The sequence below is a fragment of the Orycteropus afer genome, unplaced genomic scaffold (assembly GCF_000298275.1).
Source record: "Orycteropus afer afer isolate SDZICR_OR568_19922 unplaced genomic scaffold, OryAfe1.0 scaffold00083, whole genome shotgun sequence".
NCBI classification, from domain to species: Eukaryota; Metazoa; Chordata; class Mammalia; order Tubulidentata; family Orycteropodidae; genus Orycteropus; species Orycteropus afer.
In genome coordinates this window covers 3,162,269-3,167,718 of record NW_006921670.1, presented here as the reverse complement: position 1 = coordinate 3,167,718, position 5,450 = coordinate 3,162,269, and positions in this window count along the sequence as shown.

Genomic DNA, 5,450 nt, shown 5'->3' with positions numbered 1-5,450 from the left:
CACTGATATCTTTTCTGTCTCCATAGATTTGCCCAGGAGCTCTGGTAGCATAGTACCTAAGGCACTTGACTGCTAACCAGAAAGCTGGCAGTTCAAACCCACCAGCCACTCCTCGCAAGGAAGCAGTATCACTTCCGTAGTGATACTGCTTGGGAAACCCAAGGAGGGGTTGCTATGAGTCGGGGCCGACTCAATGGCAAATAACAACAACAACAACAACAACAAGTAGATTGAGAGAAAATTTGAGGAAACTACAGATAAAATGAAAAAAAAAAAAAATAAAAACAGATAAAACTGTAGAAGAAATAAAAAATATATAGAGAGTAAGAAATTGACAAAATAAGTAGAAAATTAGAAGCCATACAAAAACAGAAATAGAAATACAAAAGATTAATACTAAAATTTCAGAAATGGATAATGCATTGGAAGAACAAAGGAGTAGAACTGAAACACAAAATTAGCAAAACTGAAGTAAAATCTCTCAACACCAATCTGTTGGAAAAACAATCAGGGAAAAGAATTAAACCAAATGAAGAAGCTTAAGATTCACTTGGGACACCAAGAAGGGGAGTAACTTATGTATGTGAACAGCAGTTCACATACACTTTGTCTTATGTCATTAACTGTAATCTCCCACAATTTCAGAACAGGACAAGACAAGACCGAAAAAAAAAAAAAAAAAAAAAAAAGACCAAGAAAATTGTCAAGATTTGCTGGAAGAAAACTTCTCCAATATTATGAAATATGAGATAATATGCATTCAAAAAGCTCAACAAACTCTAAATCCCCAAGACATATCATAATCATACTTTCCAAAACCAAAGACAAAGAAAGAACATTAAAGTCAGCTTGGGAAAAATTAAGTCAACTGCAAAGGAGAACCAATAAAACTAAGCTCTGATTCTCAGCAGAAACACATAAACAAGAAGGCAATGGGAAGACATATATAAAAAACTGAAAGAGAAAAATGGCCAACCAAGGGCTACATATCCAGCAAAATTGTCTCTCAAAAACAATGATGAAATTAGGACATTGTCAGATAAACAGAAATTAAGAGAATTAAAAAAAAAAAAATCAACCTTACAAGAAATGCTACAGGGAGTCCTTTGGACAGAGAACCATCAACAGCAGACAACAAGTGAGGATTAAGACATATGACAACATCACCTGGAAATCAACCCAGATATAGAAATACCAAAAATAAAAGAAATCTACAAGATAGGTAATAGGATACTGGAGATGCCAATTTGTAAGAGATGAAAACTACAAATCAAAAAGAGGGAACACATGATGTAGCTACAGAACTTCCAGATGGAGAGGAAGTCAAGATGATATTGACACAGAACAGACTGCTTTAAACTGGGGAAGGTAATAATAAATTACAGTGTAACCTCAAAGAAAATGAAACCTTTACACTGCTATAAAAAAGAAGAAAACATAAAGTCTCAATAATCACTAAAACAGTAGCAACAAAGAAAATTCATAAGAAAAATGAGCTCGGCATAGAAAAATATATGGAAAAAAGAAACTATCAACACCATACAAAGAAACACAGCAAAATGGCAGCAGTAAATTCATACCTATCAACAATTACATTGAATGTAAATGGATTAAATGCACCAGTCAAGAGACAGAGTTGCAGAATGGGTAAGAAAACATGACCCATCAATATGCTGTCCAAAAGAGACACACCTTAGAGACAAAGACGTGGATAAGCTAAAAACCAAAGGATGGAAAAGCATATGTCAAGGAAATGGCAACCCAAAAAGAACAGGCATGGCAATATTAATTTCTGATAAAATAGAATTTAAGGCAAAAAAAAAAAAACAGCAAAAGAGACAAGGAAGAATATTATATAATGATTAGAGTATCAACAAAACAAGAGGTCATAACCATAATAAATAGCTACCTACCCAATGAAAGAGCCCCAAAGTACGTAATTCAAACTTTAACAAAATTTGAAAGGATACCTAGACAACTCCACAATAATAGTAGGAGATCTTAATACACCACTTTCAATGAAGAACAGAACAACTAGAAAGAAACTTAAGAAAGATACAGATCTAAACAACACAATGAATCAGCTAGATAGTATAGATGCATACAGAACCCTCTACCCCACAGCAGCACAATATAGATTATTTTCCAGCACATATAGAACTTTCTCCAGAATAGACCATATGTTAGGCCATAAAGTGAGCCTCAATAAATTTAAAAATATTGAAATACTACAAAGCATCTTCTCAGATCATAATACTACAAAATTAGAATCAGCAACTGGAAAATCAAGGAAAAAATGAATATGGAAACTGAGTAATTCCATGCTTAAAAACTGCTGGATAATAGAAGAAATAAAAAAAATTCTTGAAACAAATGAGAATGAAAACACAACATACTAGAATCTTTGGGACACAGCAAAAGTAGTACTCAGAGGACAATTTATAGCAATAGACAGACACATCAAAAAAGAAGAATCAGAATTGACTCCTTAATCCAACATCTCCAACTATTGGAGAAAGAATAACACAAAAAACCTACAGTCACCAGAAGAAAGCAAATAATAAACATTCAAGCAGAAATAAATGAAATAGAAAAACAATAGAAAGAAGTCAGTTCTTTGAAAGGATTGATAAAATTGACAAACCACTGACAAATTTAACAAAGGAAAAGAAGACGATGCAAATAACACTAATAACAAATGAAACAGATGATGTCACAGCAGAATCTACTGAAATAAAATGGATAAAAAGAGAATACTATGAAGCATTGTACTTCTATAAATTTTAAAACCTGGAAGAAATGGACAAATTTCTAGAAACACTACCTAACCAAAATAACACATTCTAAGGTAGAGGATTTCAACAGACCTATCACAAAAAAAGAAATTGAACAAGTCGTACAACAACAACAACAAACTTCCAATAAAAAATGTCCTGGCCCAGAAGGCTTCACTGGAGAATTTCGTCAAACATTCAGAGAAGAGTTGATACCAATTCCACTCAAACTATTGCAGAATGTAGAAAAGGATGGAATACTATAGAACTCATTCTATGAAGCACACATAACCCTGATACTAAAACCAGCCAAAGATATCATTACAAAAGAAAATTACAGACCAATATCCCTCATGAACACCTATGCAAAAGTTCTCAACAAAATTCTAGCCAATAGACTCCAACAACACATAAAAAAAAAAAAAAATACATCATGACCAAGTGGGATTCACACCAGGTGTGCAAGGATGGTTCAGCATTAGAAAAACAATCAACACAATCCACCACATAAATAAAACTACAGAGAAAAACACATGATCATATCAATCGATACAGAAAAAGCATTTGAATAAATCCAACACTGATTCTTGATATAAACACTCAATAAAATAGGAATAGAAAGGAAGTTCTTCAATATAACTAAGGGCATATACACACTGAAAAAAGGGCATGGAGGTGGTATCTTCTGACCTCCTCCTATCTCATAAGGTGGAAACCATCAATAGCCCAAGGCTTTTTCCTATGAGGCCAGATATACTGCCACCCTCCAACTTTTTACTCATTCTGATGCCAACCATCCCTCCCAGGGCACTCACTACTTCTCTGCTGGGTTCATTAATTCATTGCAATAGCAACACAGAACTCACAGACAATACTCAGAGTTATGGGAAGTAACCAATTACTATTCAGGTTCAGGAACTCGTTCAGGATACAATTCTTTGATCAGGACAGTTCCCCTCTGCTATGCCCTCAGGCTCACCTCTCTGGCCCTTGGCCTCTCAGCCTGGCCTCTGCCCTGCTTGGGCAAATGTTACAAAGCTCTTTTATCTCTGCACCCCACTTCACCAGCAAGCTTCCTGCCCAAGGGCACACAGCTTTCTCACTCTGTGGGCCAGAAAGCCCGCTACTCTGTCTCCTGCCTCTTGGTTCCACTGCCGATATTTCTGAGATGGGTCTCTCTCTCTCAGCCGAGCATCTCCCTCTCAGCCGAGCATCGCCCTATCAGCCGAGCATCTCTCACCCCAGGAGGTCCAGGGCAGGGATCTCAGGTCCATGCTCCACTTCATCTCCAGCTCTTCTCTTTGATGGCAGTGTGATCCCCCTTTCTGCCTCTAGGAAGGCTCATGTTAAGCCTGATAGAGTGACAAAATTAACCAATTCCAGCATCAGAGTTCTACACACCTTATTTGAATGGTTCTACCCAGTGATCCAGTGGGAGTTACAAAGACTATGGCTGGATCCATATCACATAATTCACTGCACCACATACACAAAACCAATCAATGCAGAAAAAGCACTTGAAAAAAAAAAAATCCAACACCAATTTTTTATATAAAACTCAACAAAACAGGAATAGAAGGGAAGTTCTTCAACATAATTAAGGGCATATACACAAAAACAACCACCGATATAATTGTCATTGAGGAAAAACATTTTCCTTGAGATAGGGAACCAGACAAGGAAGTACTTTATCACCATTCCTGCTCAATATTGTGGGAGCTCCGTTGGCGTAGTGCCTAAGGCATTTGACAGCTAACCAGAAGACTGGCGGTTCAAACCCACCAGCCACTCCTCAGAAGGAAGGTTGGGCAATCTACTTCTATAGAGATACTGCCTTGGAAACCCAAGGAGGGGTCGCTATCAGTTGAATCGACTCGTTGTCAGTGAGTTTGGTCTTATTTTGATTCAATATTGTATTAGAAGTCCTAGTCAGAGCACTAAGGCAAAAAGAAGGAAATAAAAGGAACTCAAATTGTTAAAGAAAAAGTAAAACTATCTCTATTTGCAGACGATATGATCCTATATATGGAAAATCCTAGAGACTCAATGAGAAAACTACTGGAACTAATAGAAGGCTTCAGCAAAGCGGCAGAATACAAGATCAACATACAAAAATCAGTAGGATTCCTCTACACTAACAAAGAGAACCCTGAAAAGGAGATCAGGAAAACAATATCATTTTTAATACCTACCCAAAAGATGAAGTAATTTAGAATAAATCTAACCAAAGACAAAAGACCAATATAAAGAAAACTGAAATATTACTATAAGAAACCAAAAGAGACCTACATGAATGGTTGTTCATGGATAGGAAGTTTTGATACTGTAAAAATTACAATACTACCCCAAACAATATATAGATATAATGCAATTCCAATCCAGATTCCATCATCATTCTTTAAAGAGATGGGAAAATGAACTACCAACTTTTTATAGGAAGGAAAGGGACCCCAGATAAGTAAAACACAGGAAGAACAAAATAGGAGGCCTCACACAACGACAGATCTATAGATCAATTGAACAGAATTGAGAACCCAGAAATAAATCCATCCTCCTATGGATAGATGATCTTTGACAAAGGGCCTAAACCCATTAAATGGGGGGAGAGATAGTCTCTTTAACAAATGGTGCTGGCAAAACCAGACATCCATTTGCAGAAAAATGAAACAGGATCTA